Genomic DNA, 19962 nt, shown 5'->3' on the forward strand with positions numbered 1-19962 from the left:
CCTCTCTTCTTCAGCATATGGGAGCAAGCAAAAGGTTTAAGATGTCAGTAAAATAGGTGCACTGCTATGGATCTCAGCGCATGAGTTCACAACATACTAATTTTATTAGGTGGTGCAACTGGGTGAATGGAAAACCTGTGAAACCATTCAACAGTCTATCCAGCGAACTGGTGAGACACAAATCATGAAACAACAACCCTATGCACACACATGTGGAGTACAAGTAAAAATAATATCGTAGGGTTAGAGCAAAGTAACACAAGGTAAGGTGGCAGACAGACGAAGAAGTCTTGTGTATGTGGAAATCTTCAGTTCTTTATTTCCATCATAATGATACAGCAGCCAGCTGACACATGTTTCATCACTCACGCGATTCTTTAGGGCTGGGAATAACAACAAATTCCTCTTAAAATGCATCACTATTAACGTAGAGTGTCTGTCTTATTTATATAACATTCGTGTAATGACGATAAACCGCACTCAAATGCTGACAAATTCATTCGTATGGTGAGACTCCATGTGAAGAGAGTGAAAAACCGTGATTACTTAAAATGCCATAGATCGCTTGGCTGTCTCCTATACCAATAAAGACCAATTGTGTGTATAGTGTCCGTGAAGAAAGACTGTCTAGTAAGAGTGAATCCTTGTGAGCAAGCATCTATTGGAGGTGACACACGTGGGACGGCGGGATTTTTGATCTCTTATCTGATTACTCTAGATCTAAATCCCCACCTAGGTCGACTGAATCTTTGTTGCCTGTCATAGAGTAAAAAGCAATCCACTACCAGGTTAATCAAACCAATAATTGGCACGACTCTGAAGAACCACTTACCACGAATAAGTTTTAAAGTTTTATTATAAAGCCAAGGATAACTGGAGATACAAACATCTCAATATAAGGTTCAAAAGTTATACTGGCACCAAGACAAACATGAATTCTCTAAACGATCTCAGGCGACAGAAGAATATCACCAAAACGAATTCAAATATAAGCAAATTTGCAAGAATAGACACAAGTTGTAACTTAAGCGTCATTTACAAAAAGAGAAAATTCAGGTTAGACTGTCCCTACACTGGACTAAGTGACATCCCTACTTAGCAGAATTTTAACCTAGAAAGGTGTCAGCCGTGGTGACTTCCAAAGAAGTTCACTCACTTTCCCTTAGTCTCTGATGTAAATCTGTGCATCGCAGTCATGCCCTCTCTGCCTACCCATCCGCTCTCTAAGGGTCCTCAGGCCATCTGCTCTAACTCCACCCCAGGGTGCTGTCCCTAATACAAAATCACAATTACAGTTGAAACGCCCCTCAGAGACGCCCCTCACGTACACCTCTCACGTGGTGTCGGTTCTGGCTTTTTCCATACTGATACTCCTCTGGGCTTCTTTTTAGCGTTGACCTTGCTTCCCAGGCTTCTTCTCGGCACGCCGGTACCCCCAGGAAATTCCTGAAGCCTCCTCCAGGCCTGTGCCTGTCTCCCAGGACAAAACTCTATTCATCACTCTCTTGATTGGAACCCCCTCACACCTGCAAACAGACACCCATGAATTGGGCCCCAAATTCCGACCTCCAGTTTATCTCTCAAGTCGTAAAACTTCGAACATGGTCGGCAATTTATGCTTAACGAGACCCGAATTTAACTAGCACATGCAGATCAAAGAAGCGACTTTATCTTTCCAGGCCTACTAAATTACTTGCAGCAGGCCTGCACTCCGTTAACCTTTATTTCTTAAACTAAAACAAATTCTAACCTATTACACTCTGATTATATGAAACACTTCTACAAACATAATTTCTAACGTATGATCAATGATATTCTAAAGGTATGCAACGGTTACCACGCATATTTTACAACGCGGTACCGTTACAACAATACTTTTACCACGCAGGTCGTTACAACGAAATGCGCTGGGGGGCGCTCCAGGATAGTAAATACTTTCATTTACTATCCAACTCCTTTCCCTAGAGTCCACGGGGACTGGAGTTGGAATAGTAAATTAAATAATTTACTATCCAGCGCCCCTCCACGCAAGTCGTTGTAACGACTTGCGTGGTAAAAGTAGCGTTGTAATGGTACGCGTTGTACAAGTACGCGTGGTACCGTCATACATCCTATTCTAAATAATAGTAATCCATCTTATGTGAAACTGTAAGATCACGTTTTCGTTCTTCATACATTTCCATGAGGCCTGCACATTTCTACGTTTGGCAGCATTATCCTCTTCTGCAACAGTCACATAACATGGAGTCTTAACAGATTCTAGCATTTCTAAACATTACTACATTAGCTTCACACTCTAAAATATGCATTCTACATTGATTAAACACTCGTGAGTATGTGCATTTCTATATTTTACGACACTCTTAGGTGCTTTAACTAAATTTGTGCATCTTACATGTAAATATGGTGCACTTATACATTTTACTCAAATTTCGCTCTCTCAGTTCCCCCCTTTGATGACCTCTAGGGGTCATCACCATCACAACACCATCATTGAAGGAATTATTTGAATCAAACAGAACTCGTTGCAATGCTCCCTCGCTTTATCATTTCTAGAGCCCTCAGACTCCTGTATTGGTTATCCTGCATCGCAGCTAGTCTCTGCTCCTGCTCTCTCATGGATCTTTGCAACCTATTTGACCTATACCATTGATACAGTCTCACTAATCCCCACAATATGATCACACAAATCACTATTATGATGATAGGTTTTAGTATGTACCAAATGAAGCTTTTCCCTAGATTGGCGAACCAACCCCCAACTTTGCCCATTCCGTGACCCACTTTTTCCCACACATTTACTCTTGACAAATCCTCAATTTCTTGATGGATTTCAGTAAGGTTCTGTATGTACTTCTCAAGAGGTTTTGAATTGTCTGGAATGTAAGTGCAACATTCCTGGACCTTCAAAGCCTTACAGACTCCGCCCTCTTTGGCTAACAGAACGTCTAGAGCAAGTCGGTTCTGAAGAACCATTGCCCTTATCGATTGCATCTCTCCCTCCACCAACATTAAAGATCTAGCAGTACTGGCGGATAATCTATCTACAACTGTTGCCAATCTCCTGATCTTGACATCATTCAGTATTAACCCTAGAAGAGGGAACATAGCACCAAACTACCTCAGCATCTCCTACATCCCTTCTCCCTCTGGCTTGAGTTTTTCCCTCTATGATTTCAAAATCCTTAGCGTGATATATTTTGGGGAAGACAATTGCTAAATAACATGATCCGTACCAATTATCCGGTAGTTTCACGTATGCATTTCTTCCACAGACAAAATATACAAAATATACATTCGGGATCACCTGCATTCCCTTCAAGAAATCTTTTGTGTAGTATTCTAACTGGAAGGCATGTTTACAACTTACTTCTCCCACGAACACATTTTCATAGTAGGTTTTACCTCGGTATATACACAACTTCCCTCTTTGTTCTCGATCTAAAGCTATTGGACCACTACTACCCTTCCTTTTGTGTGACTTTTCCTCTTCGGTCCAATCTGTTTTCCACTGCCCTGAGGCTTTCAGAATCTTCTGCCTCCTGTAACGGTCATCCACCTGCCCTATAAACTTTTTCTCAATTTCTGATACCTTGCAAGTCAGATTATTTCTTCGGGCATGTGAAGTATCTAAAGTTTTCCAAGGAATGAAAAATTTCCCTAATCGATCCTCACTATAATAGTCCCATTTATTCATGTGCTTGTAAGCTGGGACTTCTGGTAACACAGCATCGAAATTTGAAAAATAGTACTCAAAGCTATCTCGTCCATAAAATATACTAAGCAATAAACTACATGTAATTCCATAAGTCAGTGGAAGATGATGATACCTAATACCTTCGTCTACAGAGGCTGGCAATTGCATGCAGACATAGCAGTCCTTTGCCTCCATGGCATCAATGTATTCGTACAGTAGCTTCGCATAGGCATTTGACTTAAAGTTTCCCTGTGACTCATCTACGTGCAACCTACGAGCTTCTGCTGCTAGTAAAGCTTTATCCTTCACTGTATTGTCCTCCTTTTTACCAGCAGTAGTAGGTTTCGATGTTACCACAACCTTTGCTTCTGTTGCTTTTGCTTCATTTTCATGTCCCACTATATATGATACAGTAACTACTAAAACTATAAGAAAAATTACTCCCGCTAAAAGTGTACCTATTATGCATTTTGCTTTACGGTTCGGGTTGCCGGCCTCCATGATCTCAAGACGGTGTAGCTTTAGTTTCTTTTTCAACACAAAGTCTTTTCTCTTTGTTCCTTCAACAGTCTTTCTTTGCTCGTTCAGTCTTTTTCGAACTACACCTGGAAGCTGACAATCCCTTTTGAAATCAGTCCTTTGAACTTTAACAACACACAACCCTAGCCCTTCTCCGTCAACTAAATGGAAGAGTCCCTAAATTTCTTCTTCTTCCACTTGGCTCTAGGTTATCTTCTCAATCTTGTTTATTTACAAAAGTCTTTAGGTGTCTACGATCACCCGGGTACCAGCAGCTCTAATCACGTATTCTAACAGTTCTAGACGAAGGATGGTCTCTTCGAGTGCTGATACCGTTGTGCCAAAAGTCGGAAATTCTACTCTGTTTAAAACCAGTTCTCTTATTCTGCTCAGGTAAGGAGGATTGGGAATAGTGAGTGTCAGCAACCCTTCAGCTTCAACTCCAGGCACCAACAACGCCACTTCCAATGTTATGATGGGATCAGTGCTGGTCACTGTCACTTCCGTCACCCTCCCGGATCTCCGTGCACAAGACATCTGCTGCCAGGTAGGTCCACTCAGGAGTGGCGTATCTTCTGCAGGGCACATGCACCCTCCTTGATCTTCTTGGACCCTCCGCTTCTGGATTCTGTGCACCTTTGTCCAGGTCTGAGTCTTCGGATATAGGAGCAAGGGTTCTCTCTGGAGTTGACTTCAAGCTCGGCCTCTTCCTTCTTTCAGGCCAACTAGCCTCTCCACGCCTTGTTCTCCTATTTCTTGTCCTCACACTCGACTCTTGATCACTTGCAGCTTGATCAGTGTCTGATTCGTACTCACAGCAACTTTCTCCTTCTGTGGCAACGTCAGTTTCACTGTCGTCTTGTACTTCTTCTACTTGATCTGATACGCTCCCAGCTTCCTCCGACACCCCCACAGCTTGACTGGTCCCCTCTATTGATTCTTCGTCCACAGCTGGATTTTCATCCAAGAGAGGAGCTGTTTCTTCCAGGGGTGCTGGAACTCTTCGCGTATGGGAGGCGTGTATCCAGTTGGGCAGCCCTCCACACTTAGCAGCAGTATTTGTTGTCAAAATAATCTGGTAGGGTCCGCGCCAGCGCACGTCCAAGCAATTCTTCCTGACGTGCTTCTTCACCACGACCCAATCACCAGGGCACAGGTCGTGGCACAGGTCTTTGGACAATGGAATTTCAGCAGCCTGCACCTGAAGAGACACAGAATGAATGGCATCAGAAAGTCCCTTGCAATAATCCAGGATCAGATCATCTGTGATATTCAACAAAGCTGCAGTTGGAACTGATGGCAGTCTCATTGCCCTCCCCATTAGGACCTCGTGTGGAGAGAGACCTGTCCTCCTGTCTGGTGTGCTACGTATACTCATAAGTACCAACGGCAAGGCATCAGGCCAGCTTAAGGATGTCGATGAACACACTTTGGCAATTCGGGACTTTATCGTCCCTTAATCTGCTCCACAATTCCTGAAGCTTCTGGTCGATAGCTACAGTGCAATTTCTGATCAATATTCAATGCAGAGCAGAGCATCTTCACAACTTCGCTGTTGAAATGCGTTCCCCTATCTGATTCCAAAGAGGCCGGCACCCTGAAACGTGGTAGTAGCTCTCTAAGCAACAACTTTGCTACCGTAAGTGTGTCACACCTGCGTGTAGGGTATGCCTCGACCCATCTGGAAAATATGCAGACAACCACCAGAACATACCTGAGGCGGTTGCATTTTGGCATCTCAATAAAATCTAGTTGCATCCGGTTGAAAGGACCACCAGACCTCCCAATGTGACTCAATGTGACTGGTGTCCTTTTTCCTACGTTCAATTGTTGACATGTCACACATCGTTGACACACTGCTTCTGCGGCTACTCTAAACTTGGGATTATACCACGTCTGTCTAAATACCCGCAACATGGCATCTCTGCCTAGATGTACTGGGCCATGTATCTGTCTTGCCATTGGACTCACTAATTCATTTGGTAACACTGCCCTTCCATCTGCTGAAACCCAAAAATCCATTTCACTTTTTACACAACCTGCAGTTTCCCATGTCTTTTTCTCAAAGTCTGTTGCGCTTTCTTGAATGCCTTTTAAATCATCCCAGGTGTCCACAGTTTCTAGCATCATAGTTAACTATGTCTTTTCCTGTGTCCCACCCACTTCCACTTCTGTGAAAGAGTATCCTTGCTCTGCACAGTAGCGTGCAACCTCATCAGCGTATCTGTTTCCCTGGGATACAAAATCTGTGTTTCTCGTATGGGCTACACATTTAACGACGGCAATTGCTGCCGGACCTTGCAATGCTTCCAATAATAGTCTTACAAATTCCCCATTTCGAATAGGTGAACCTGAAGAGGTCATGTAACCTCTTTGAGACCACAGTTGCCCATAGTCATGAACTACCCGAAACCATATTGGCTGTCGGTGTAAATGGTGACTCGAATTTTGCTATCTGCTAAACAGGCACGTGTTAATGCAATAATTTCAGCTACCTGAGCGGAGTGTACTCCTTCCAGGCAAGCGGCTTCCACAACTCCGGTAATGGTGCAAACAGCATAAGCTGCTCTCAACTGACCGATATTGTCTCTTACACATGAGCCATCAACAAAGAATTTTTCATCAGGGTCAGTCAACGGCTCATCCACAATATCTGGTCTCGGTTTGGTGCATAGTTCAGTCACATCAAGGCAATCGTGATCTTCACATTCTTCATCTTCTATATCATTAGGGAGTGGCATCAAAGTAGCAGGATTCAAGACAGAGCACCTCTTAAGGGTCACGTTCTCCGCAGCAAGAATAACTTGCTCGTAGCGCGTGAACCTGTTATTTGTCAAGTGCTGTGTCTTGGTCCTGGTCATTAACAATTCCACAGAATGAGGTACATACACCACTAACTGGTGTCCAATTACTATGCTCTCACACCTCTCAATGCTGACACCCGTTGCAGCATCGGATTTGAGACATCCGGGCAACGCTGCGGCTACTGGGTCTAAAGTAGCCGAGAAATATGCAACTGGTCTACGGGCATTTCCATGAATTTGGGCTAGAACTGACAAAGCACAACCTTCTCTTTCACAACAGTAAGGTAAGAATGGTTTTTCGTAATCCGGCATTCCCAAAGCAGGAGCACGACACAAGTCCTCTCTCAGCTGCAAGAATGCCATCAAACAATCCTTGTCCCATGGTACCGGATCACTCACCTACTTGTGCGTCAGTTTTTGTTAGGGCTTTGCTTTCAGGGAAAAGTTAGCTATCCACTGTCGGCAATAACCAACCATTCCTAGGAACATCCTGACCTCTCTTTGTGTCGTGGGCGAATTCATTTTCATGATCGCCTCTATCCTGTCTGGTGACACCTTCCGTTTCCCTTTTTCAATTCTGTGACCCAAGTACTGTACTTCTGTCAGACAGTACTGTAATTTGCTCGGAGACACCTTGTGTCCATTCTCAGCTAAATGGTTCAGCAAGGTGATGGTGTCTATTTTACAAGCTTCCTCTGTCTCTGACGCAACAAGTAGGTCGTCTATGTACTGGACTAGAACCGAGTTCTGTGGCAGTACTAGACTTTCAAGATTTTTCTTCAGCAGCTGGCTAAAAATCGATGGTCTTTCTGTATACCCCTGTGGGATACGACACCATGTTAATACGCGATCTTCCAGCTTAAATGCGAAAAGAAATTGGCTCTCCTCATCTAACGGGATTGAAAAGAAGGCCTGGCAAAGGTCTATCACTGTGAACCACTCAGCTTGGAATGGTATCTGAAACAATATCACTGATGGATTCGGTACCACTGGACAACATGAAACAACTATGTTATTAATCTTCGGAGGTCCTGAACTATTCTGAATTTCCCACTAGGTTTCTGCAAACCCATAATCGGGGAGTTACATGGACTACCCACGATTTCTTTCAGTATTCCCTGTTTAATCATGGAGTCGATCACAGGCTTTATTCCTGCAATCGTCTCCGGAGTCAATTTGTATTGAGGCGTTCTTGGATATTCAACGTTGGGTTTTATCATGATTTTCACTGGTTCCACTCCTTTAATCAGTCCTATCTCTTCCCCAGTGAAATTCCACACTTAAGATGACACCGTATCTCTTAAGTCCCAAGGGAGCTCTTCCACCGTCAAGGTAGGATACAGCTCTATGCATACCTTTGAATTTGCAACCTTAAAGGTGGCATCATCGTCGTTAGTCTGTACCTCTACTCCCTGAGGCGTGCAGTATATTGTGCAATTTAATTTGCACTTCCTAACAGACACACAGGGCTAGAATCGCATACTACAAACTGATGCTCATTACTGTATTTTCCGATTCTCACTAGTACTGGTTCTGTCAAAGGGCTAGTCATTCTCCTATTTGCGACTCCTACCACTTGAATGGTTTCCCCTGACATTGGCAGGTCCGGAACCACTGCTGATCTCAGAGTGGATCGAGTGGCCCCCGTATCCACCAAGAAGGTCGTAGGACACCCTGCCACTTCGGCCTCCACATACGGTCCCCTTTGGTCCACCTCTAGACCTGCCCCGAGGGTACAGTCCTCCTCTCTACTCACCCGCTGTCCAGTTAAAGGATCAACATAGTAACACTCTTCTCCTCCTACCCAAAGAGGCATCTGTCTATAGGTCTTTCCCCCTGTCGCAATCTTGGGTGGTTGAGGGAACTGGGCTCGAGGAGCCAGAGTCCCCCCTTTGACCACCTTACCCTTGGGTATTGTCGTCCCCTTTACTGGACTGATCTGAACTTCTTCCTCCTCTATTTCCAGTTCTCCATTTTCAGGATTATATGGGCACTCGCGTTTCCAATGTCCCACCTGGTGACACTGGTAACATTTTGTCGTCTTTTTCAAGGTAGCCAGGTCTACTCTAGGTCTCGGATTTTCCTCGTTGTCCCTATTCTGATTATTTGATCTCCTTCCCATGGTCCCTGTTCCCTGTTGCTGCTGTCCACCCTTTCCAGCCAACTGCATCTGAACCAACATCAGTTTCTCCTTAAGTTTTTTTGATTTTGAATCAATTTCATCACTACAATACCTTGCATATCTCAAAATTTCATCTAATGGTTTGTTTTGCCAGCAAATTAAATGTTGCTGAATCATCAAACAAATATCAGGTCTCAATCCCAAAACAAATTTCGACACAAACTGTCCTATGTCTTTGGGATCCATTATATCTAGTCCACTGTATTGTTTGAACGTTTTCAGCAATCGCTCATAATATTCATGGACAGTCTCCTTAGGGTCCTGCCTGGTTCGATCTATTTTCACCCAATCTATGTCCTGTGGTGGAACCTTCTCTTTCAGCCATGTCATTACCCTTTCATATTTCTCCATTACTCTTTCTGACGGTCCATTTGTATGAGCATCCCTCTATGGTTCAGATGTGGGCCATTCAACACTAACCTTGCATGCTGTCCACAAGTCTCCTGGGACTACAATATCAAATAGGGTGTTCAAATCAATCCACAGTACTTTAGAGATTTTTACAAATCTCTCTACCTGTTTGTACCACTCCACGGGATTCTCTCTCAGTTTAGGAAAGGAATTGGTAAATGCAGCTAAATCTCCCCTACTCCAGGGCACATGCACATAGCTCCCATTCGCTATTTCTCGCAAAGGGTATGCTTCCATCCTCTGTAGCCCTCCCTCCGGGGACATCACAATTGTGCTCCGCCTGACAGTCCCTTTCTTGGACCACCTTTCTTCCCATTTATCTAGATCCCTCCATGTCCTTATTCCTGTGATCAGTTCCCTTATGTGTGTTTTTAATCCAATTGTCCTCCTCTCGTCGAGGTCCTGATCTGAATAATGCAACCTATGGTTACCCTGTAATGCCTTTGTTCTCGACAAGTCTACCATGTACCTGTCTGCCAATTCAGATAATTTCTCGTGTACTGCTCTCGCCTTCCGAGTAATATCCTTTGCTATAAACAGTACCTCATCTTGCTCGTACATGTCAATCCTTTCTAAAGGCAACGTGCCATCTATTATCTCCTCCAGATCAGATTTTAAACTGGTTACATCTAGCCTTCTTGCCTTTATCTCAGCTGTCAATGTGTTATTCTTAGAGGGTCCATTGACATCTCTCCCATCCCAGCTCCGAGCCCTACGCCTGGGCTCAGGCGAGTTATGGGGAGTCCTCCCATGTTCCCATCTCTCCAGGTCCCACGCAGTTCCATCCCCTCTTGGTGTGTGGTGAAACGATGCTCTATTTCCCACAGTCCCACTCTGCCTATTCTGCTCGGTCTCTCTAAATGCATGATAAGACCCTCCATTGTTCCCCACGCTTTCGCAATTCCCTTGTTGTCTAGTATCACTCAACACATGGTAAGACCCTTCGCAACTCCCCATGTTCCCGCGATCCCAGTGTTGCCTACTATCGCCAGGTGCATGGTGAGTGCACTTAAAGCTGTCTCTGTACTCTTGCATCCTTCGGTCTCCCTCGCTGTGAATGAGACGAGACGCCCTTCCACACTCTGCACTTCTATCCTCTTGCCCCTGTCCATTTCCATTATGGGAATGACGTGTAGCTCCTCTACTCTCCTGACTTTTGCCATCGCACTCCTGACCGCTTTCACTAGCCCCACAGTGAGACAATGTTCCATCGCCTCGACTTCCCCACTCAGTTTCCGCTCCTGACCTATTATTCTGGGTTCCCGTGTTAGCATCCCATTCTCTCAAGTCAGCCCTCAACTCCTTAAAGGACTTCGGCCGTGGTCCCCTTAGGGTCCATCGGTCCTCTCTGACCCCCCTGATCTATTATGGGATCCACTGCTGAATTCAATGGGGTGCTCCGATCTCTTGGCCCTGGCAACTGCCTTCGAGAATTAATCATCTTGTTCCTACTTTCCATTTCTGCTCTCTCTCTGTCTAGTCGTACCTGTTCCTCCTCTCGTGCTTTCTCTGGGTCATAAATCGGTACTATAGGACCTATGGTAACAGGTACTTGGAGAGCGTCTGGCAATTGATAGGACTTGGCACGCTCTCTTTCTGGCACCTTTTGTACCACGAACCTTCCGACTACTCTCTGTACTGGACTAGGTTGAGGTGTTTCCTCACCTTTGGTGGGTTCCCAATCCGTTATAGGGAGTGGTCTATACTCCCCATAGTAAGAAAAATAAGAGAGATCCCTTTTCATGTATGTATGAAGACAGAATGCTGTCTTTTTGGGATTTTTATCTCATTAGAATGGTGATGCGTTAAATTGTGTCTGAGGTTATAACAGGATCAACAAATTTACAATATTCTACCAGATGCATCAAATAATAACTTGCTAAAACATAATAACAATCACAGAGAATGTCGGGACAGGCAATGTTATTTTATAAATTTGTCAAAAGATTATTCTGTATTTTGATTACAAAACATTTTTAAAAATATTTCACATTTGTTAAAAAAACATTTTCATAAGATTTAAAAAACAATACAAAGAATTTCACAGTGAAAAAATGTGTCGACGCGGCGTTTCGGTGATTTGGATGTTCACCTTCTTCAGGACAATTTTTCATGAATTAAAACCTCTAAAGTTAAAAACAAAGAAATATATAAATCCTTCTTGTTAAAAACAGGGTTATTTTCATTATTCGCTCATTCCTACATTTTACATTATCGTCCCTGCATTCTCATTTCCGTTATCCAATTCCTTCTGTCAGATTAATAACAGAATATCCCTTCTCTAAATGGTAATATTTGCAATCTCATTGTTACCATTGTACAAAACTAAACCTCATTTGTTGATCCAACAACCCTCATGTATCTACCATTCATGATGGATTTAATGTAAATCCCAAGACTATTCAAGATCTAATTTGGTTGGGTACCATGACTGTAATCTGTGGGTTTTCATTCCTCCCAATTCCTTATGGAAATACTTTTTTTTATATTTAAAAAAAATGTTGTTACCCTTTCCTTGGTATTTCTACTTGGTCCAAGAGTTTAAATCAAACATACCTTAATGTGATGTTATGAAGTCGCTTTTGTCAATGGGCGATTTCAAAAATTTTCCAGGGATTGTTCCATCCCCTCTAGGATTTGAAAGGACATTTTCGTCAGTCAAAGAGTTTTTCTAAGACTCTAAATTTTCTTGGTTTGATTTTATTGAAATTACCTTATTATTTGGAGGGTGGTTCCCACTGTGCATTCAGTTATTTCCTTTATTAAGTTTGTAAATCCTCTGAGTGAGTTTTCAATCCTCACTGTTTAAAGGAGACAATGATATTCATTGAATTAATCATGGCTGCCACCTTTCAAGTTTCATCTTTATAATTGTCTGGGCTCTAGATTGATTTAAAGCTTCCTTGTTTTATCCGGATTCATATTCTATCATTCATTACATCTGGGATTTACTCATCTACGGGGTTCCCTGTATTAATGCCTCCCCTCCGTTCATTTATTTGAAATATATATATAAAGAACCTTAAAGTGTGCTGAGCCATTTTTCTTGCTATCTGCCTAGCCCACCCAGGGTGTCAAAACCATATATTTAAACATTTTCATTTACCTTCTCAATACGTTTGTTTATCTTCAGAAGGACGGCCGTTTACTGATCATGCCTTCATTACATATTCACTTTCTGGGAATGAGAATACATGGAATTTTAGGCTAATTTGTTGCTTGCTAGGGTTCATTTTTTATATCTATTTTCAGCCCCCTCTCATACCTGGCATTTTTGTTGTCTGCAGTGAGGTTATTCGTGGTGTTTGTTTGGACCCTCCAGAGACTGCACTGTTTGCATCAGCGCTCACCTGTAAGAACAGATACACGGAGCTTTAATTATATCTCCGTTCGGGTTTAACTGCGGGTTAGACTCTCTATTCATTAGGATCGGCTAGGGGCCACGGCGTCACTTACTTATTTCCGTTTTGTTCCTCTCCGCGGGCGAAGACCTCCCAGACCGTCCTTCGTGGCTGCAGTAACATTTTTCGGTTTGGGGGCTGTCTTTTTATACCCTTCCTAAATGGATGTGATTGATTTAATTATTCACACCTGCGGTCCCGATTATCGTTATCATTGATGTTATGGAGATCCGCCATGTTTAAATTGCCCCGCTATGTTTGATTCCTATGGGTCTCTTCTCTTGTGCCTTAGTTCCACTACGTCTTTACCTATATTACTTGGACATATTAACCAAGTACTATATGTAAAAACTGCATCAGCATAATTCGGAAATATTTATATGAATACGGCTATTTACATTTTAGGACTCCGCTCGAATTCATGGCGGCCATCTTTTAGTGTTCAGTATTCATTCACAGAGCATGATTACAAGGCGGCCATGTTTGACAAGTAGAATCACTGCTCCTGCCTCATAAATCTATTGCATCGATTCAATTTTATATTTTTAATTTGAGCTCAGGTGTTTCGCTTTTTTCCATTTTATTCATAATTTTCTAAAGTATAAGGTCAGGACGTTTATCCGTGGTGCTTTATTGGGCGATGGTTCGAGTTCATGGCGGCCATCTTTTAGAGTTCAGTAGTCATTCACAGAGCATGATTACATGGCGGCCATGTTTGACTAGTAGAATCACTGCTCCTGCCTACTATATCTATCGTATCGATTCAATTTCATATTTTTAATTTGAGCAAATGTTTTTCCGTTTTTACATTTTATTCCTAATTTGCTAAAGTCTAAGGTCAGGACGTTTATCCGTGGAGCTTTATTGGGCGATGGTTCGAATCATTATGCTAGAGTTTCAGGACTTAATATTTTGTTTGAACTACCTTTGTTTCATCTTCAATTTGGAGAAACAAAGACCGCATTCCCTTGCCTATTTCCAGTGCCTGTATTATGAAGTATTCTTTCTTTACTTCAGTCCTTTTCTTTTAATGACACCAATTGTTATCGTGGCGGCCATCTTTCAGTGTTGATATCACCCATTCATCGTTACTTAAGGGTATCTCTTTTAACGGGATTTTCTACAGGCTGTATTTGTTCTAGTAATCATTTTCAACAGATTTAGGTGGAATTATAACTGAGCACTGATATTTTTTAATCCTGTGACGGCAAGTGTGTTTTTTTAAAATTCATCTATATTATTCACAGATACTATTTGTCTTTATTTAGGTCCTATATCAGGTTTCTATAAGTTCATGTGGGATGTTTCTGCTCTTTTTGGGTCTAGATTATTCTATCCCATTCTTCACGACTATTAAGTCCACTCCTGAAAGTATCAAATTTAGACATATAATATTGCTCTCTCTTTTTCCGCTTGGCATCTATGTCTCCCCCTCTTAGGTTCATTGTCACTACTTCGACAATCCACCATTGTAGTTCATCGATTCTATGTTTTTTCTTTTCCCAATGTTCTACAAGTGGTGCATTAATGCGTTTTGTACGGATTGCTGATTTGTGTTCGTTTAGCCTTAATCTCATTTCTCGTGATGTTTCTCCAATATATGCTTTTTGGCAGGGGCATTTTATCATATAAATTACATTTTGAGTTCTGCAATTTACTAAATTCTTTTGATAATGGTTAATTCCATTATAAGTTATCTTTGCTCCTTTTATGATCAAACTACAGTTTTTACAAGACCCGCATGGAAAATTGCCCATTGGTAATGTACCGTCTATGGTGCTGAGATTGTTTCTTTTATTTCTATCTGGGTAGGTGTGTACTAGACAGTTCTTAATTGTTTTGTTCCGCCTGAATGCACATATAGGCTTGGGAACGGGAACAGAGTTAGGATTTTGAAGCAAATTCCAGTTCCTGTTTATGAGGTTCTTGGCCTTATTGCTTATACTAGAAAAGTTAGTTACACATACCAGTTGTTTATCTTTTCCTTGGTCCTGATTTTTGGGTTCAAATAAGCACTCTCTGTTAAAATATTTAGCTCTTTTATACGCTTTTTTGATCATGTTCTTGGGGTAGCCTCTTTCCAAAAATGTATTCGTTAAAGTTTTAGCATATTTTTCGAATTCATTTTTATCCGTGCAATTTCGTTTTACCCGCAAGAATTGCCCGAAGGGTATATTATTTTTCTGACTTGCAGGATGGTGGCTGTCATAATGCAACATCGTGTTGCGGTCAGTTGGTTTGCTGAATATTTCAACTTTTAGGGTTCCGTCTCTATCTTTAATTCTTATATCTAGGAAGTCGCAGCTTTGATTGCTGTATGTGGAAGTGAATCTTAGGTTTTTGTCTCCAAGATTTATCCAGTTTATGAATATTTGTAGTTCGTCTTCACTTCCTGTCCAAATGAAGAAGACATCATCAATGAAACGGGACCACATTCTTATATTTTCAAAGAATGGGGCCATTTCATTGAATATGTGTCTTTCTTCGAAGGCTGCTACATATAGACACGCTAAACTGGGCGCACATGTGGCGCCCATGCTGGTCCCTTTGACCTGTTTAAAAAATTTATCTTTAAAGAGAAAGATGTTATTTTTTAGGATGATGTCAATACAGTCTACTATGAATCTGGCATGATCCGACAGCTCTTCTTCATCTCCTTTTAAAAGCTTTTCTATCGTAATCTTGGTGTCATCTTGCGGAATGTTTGTATAAAGGGCTTCTAGATCTAAAGTTAATAGCCACTCTCTGTCTTTATTAAAGGGTTTATTCTCAACCTTACTGATCATATCTGTTGTGTCCTTTATGTATGCTAGTTGTTGAGTTACTAGGGGTTGGATGAATTTATCTACGTATTGACTAAAGGGTTCTGTTAGGGAATTTAAACTAGAGACTATGGGCCTCATGGGCGGATCGCTGATGTTTTTATGGACTTTTGGGAGGCCATATATAGCTGGTATTACTGGTGTCTCGTTTCTCAGATAGTTAAATTCTTCTTGGTTGATAACTTCATCCTCCAGGGCAAAGTTCAACCTGTCTCTGATTCTTAATTTTAAATCTAACCATTCTTGTCTACTCGACGGAATATAGTGTTCTTGATTCCTGAGCATGTTACTCATTTTCTCTTCATATTTCTCCGTGTCCATGATGACAATACTCCCACCCTTGTCACCAGGTTTTATTGTTATTTCCTTACATTCTTGTAGTCTCTCTAGTGCAGTTTTCTCTTTCTTGGTCTGATTTATTATTATCTAATCTTTTCTCCTTCCCTTCAAAAAAGGATTTCAACCTTATTTTCCTAAAGAAGGTTTTAATGTCTCTTTCTAGATTGAATTTATCTACTGGCCCTGAGATAGCAAAACCTAAACCTTTCTCCAGTACTTTAATCTCCTCTATGTCTAGGGTTTTACTCGAAAGGTTTATCACCGCATCCTTTGGGTTTAATCCCAATTCTTTTGGCTGCGGGTTTTCATATATGGGCGTGCTTGCCCTTGATTCTGGGGGTAGAAATTCCTCCCCCTTCCTCTTCCTCTCGGGTTTGTGTTCTGGTTTCTTTTCCCCTGTCTAAAAAAGGTAGGCTTTCTCTATTTGTTCTGCTATTACTTTCGACTACTCTAGGAGTAGGATTTTCTGTATTTGTTTCATTGTCTGATTCTGTACTAGTATATGAGGTGTCTGAAAAAAGTTACACCTTTCCTTGGGCCATTGCGTCTGTGTGGCTGCCAGTTTCGTTTATATTGAGTATCTTCTTTAGGTTTATCGTAATAGTCTTTTTAGAGGTAAGGGTAAGTTAGTTCGGGTCTGGATTTATCCACATCCTTTCTAAATTTATTACTTTTTTTGTTTGTTAGGTAATCCCTATATCCATCCAGATCTCCTTGAATTTCTTCTAGCTTACTCTTTGCATCCTCAAGTGAAGTGTTTTCCCTGAGCTTCTTTTCCAAATCCTCCAACTCCTGTTTTTCTATAATTAATGTCTCATGTGCGGTTTCTATTATTAGTAGGAGCCAGTCCCTACTGCATCTGTTGGCAATGAACGTCCATGTCTCTATGAACTTGTGGTTTTTGGTAAAAAGGCTTGGTTCATTCTTTACCTGCAAGCCTTTCGGAATGATTCCCTTTTTACAGTACTCTACCAGAAAGTCTGCATGTAGCTCTGTCCTAATTGCCTTTTTCTTTAAACTCCATAGTTCTTTCCATTTCTCCTCTTCACTGTCCGATATAATTACAGTGTTCGTAGTTTTATTTTGGCCATTTATTAATTTATTGAAATGGTCCTCAGAGAAACTAAAGACTTTAAATTGGTCCATTTTCAATTTGGGACTGTTGCACTTCTTGTTAGTGCACCTCACTCTCTGTTCAAGAGGTTGAGAATATAACACTCCTCGGTTAAACAACTGTGCTGTTACCAATGAGAAAATTTAAAGGAGAAACCCTTGTATGAAAAGGGAGGGGTTAGTTACAGTAAGAAAAATAAGAGAGATCCCTTTTCATGTATGTATGAAGACAGAATGCTGTCTTTTTGGGATTTTTATCTCATTAGAATGGTGATGCGTTAAATTGTGTCTGAGGTTATAACAGGATCAACAAATGTACAATATTCTACCAGATGCATCAAATAATAACTTGCTAAAACATAATAACAATCACAAAGAATGTCGGGACAGGCAATGTTATTTTATAAATTGGTCAAAAGTTTATTCTGTATTTTGATTACAAAACATTTTTAAAAATATTTCACATTTGTTAAAAAAACATTTTCATAAGATTTAAAAAGCAATACAAAGAATTTCACAGCGAAAAAATGTGTCGACGCGGCGTTTCGGAGATTTGGATGTTCACCTTCTTCAGGACAATTTTTCAAGAATTAAAACCTCTAAAGTTAAAAACAAAGAAATATATAAATCCTTCTTGTTAAAAACAGGGTTATTTTCATTATTCGCTCATTCCTACATTTTACATTATCATCCCTGCATTCTCATTTCCGTTATCCAATTACTTCTGTCAGATTAATAACAGGATATCCCTTCTCTAAATGGTAATATTTGCAATCTCATTGTTACCATTGTACAAAACTAAACCTCATTTGTTGATCCAACAACCCTCATGTATCTACCATTCATGATGGATTTAATGTAAATCCCAAGACTATTCAAGATCTAATTTGGTTGGGTACCATGACTGTAATCTGTGGGTTTTCATTCCTCCCAATTCCTTATGGAAATACTTTTTTTTATATTTAAAAAAAAAATTGTTACCCTTTCCTTGGTATTTCTACTTGGTCCAAGAGTTTAAATCAAACATACCTTAATGTGATGTTATGAAGTCACTTTTGTCAATGGGCGATTTCAAAAATTTTCCAGGGATTGTTCCATCCCCTCTAGGATTTGAAAGGACATTTTCGTCAGTCAAAGAGTTTTTCTAAGATTCTAAATTTTCTTGGTTTGATTTTATTGAAATGACCTTATTATTTGGAGGGTGGTTCCCACCGTGAATTCAGTTATTTCCTTTATTAAGTTTGTAAGTCCTCTGCGTGAGTTTTCAATCCTCACTGTTTAAAGGAGACAGTGATATTCATTGAATTAATCATGGCTGCCACCTTTCAAGTTTCATCTTTATAATTGTCTGGGCTCTAGATTGATTTAAAGCTTCCTTGTTTTATCCGGATTCATATTCTATCATTCATTACATCTGGGGTTTACTCATCTACGGGGTTCCCTGTATTAATGCCTCCCCTCCGTTCATTTATTTGAAATATATATATAAAGAGCCTTAAAGTGTGCTGAGCCATTTTTCTTGCTATCTGCCTAGCCCACCCAGGGTGTCAAAACCATATATTTAAACATTTTCATTTACCTTCTCAATACGTTTGTTTATCTTCAGAAGGACGGCCGTTTACTGATCATGCCCTCATTACATATTCACTTTCTGGGAATGAGAATAAATGGATTTTTAGGCTAATTTGTTGCTTGCTAGGGTTCATTTTTTATATCTATTTTCAGCCCCCTCTCATACCTGGCATTTTTGTTGTCTGCAGTGAGGTTATTCGTGGTGTTTGTTTGGACCCTCCAGAGACTGCACTGTTTGCATCAGCGCTCACCTGTAAGAACAGATACACAGAGCTTTAATTATATCTCCGTTCGGGTTTAACTGCGGGTTAGACTCTCTATTCTTTAGGATCGGCTAGGGGCCACGGCGTCACTTACTTATTTCCGTTTTGTTCCTCTCCGCGGGCGAAGACCTCCCAGACCGTCCTTCGGGGCTGCAGTAACATTTTTCGGTTTGGGGGCTGTCTTTTTATACCCTTCCTAAATGGATGTGATTGATTTAATTATTCACACCTGCGGTCCCGATTATCGTTATCATTGATGTTATGGAGATCCGCCATGTTTAAATTGCCCCGCTATGTTTGATTCCTATGGGTCTCTTCTCTTGTGCCTTAGTTCCACTACGTCTTTACCTATATTACTTGGACATATTAACCAAGTACTATATGTAAAAACTGCATCAGCATAATTCGGAAATATTTATATGAATACGGCTATTTACATTTTAAGGACTCCGCTCGAATTCATGGCGGCCATCTTTTAGTGTTCAGTATTCATTCACAGAGCATGATTACAAGGCGGCCATGTTTGACTAGTAGAATCACTGCTCCTGCCTCATAAATCTATCGCATTGATTCAATTTTATATTTTTAATTTGAGCTCAGGTGTTTCCGTTTTTACATTTTATTCATAATTTGCTAAAGTATAAGGTCAGGACGTTTATCCGTGGAGCTTTATTGGGCGATGGTTTGAGTTCATGGCGGCCATCTTTTAGTGTTCAGTAGTCATTCACAGAGCATGATTACATGGCGGCCATGTTTGACTAGTAGAATCACTGCTCCTGCCTACTATATCTATCGTATCGATTCAATTTCATATTTTTAATTTGAGCAAATGTTTTTCC

The sequence above is a fragment of the Lissotriton vulgaris genome, chromosome 1_1, assembly GCF_964263255.1.
Source record: "Lissotriton vulgaris chromosome 1_1, aLisVul1.2, whole genome shotgun sequence".
NCBI lineage: Eukaryota > Metazoa > Chordata > Amphibia > Caudata > Salamandridae > Lissotriton > Lissotriton vulgaris.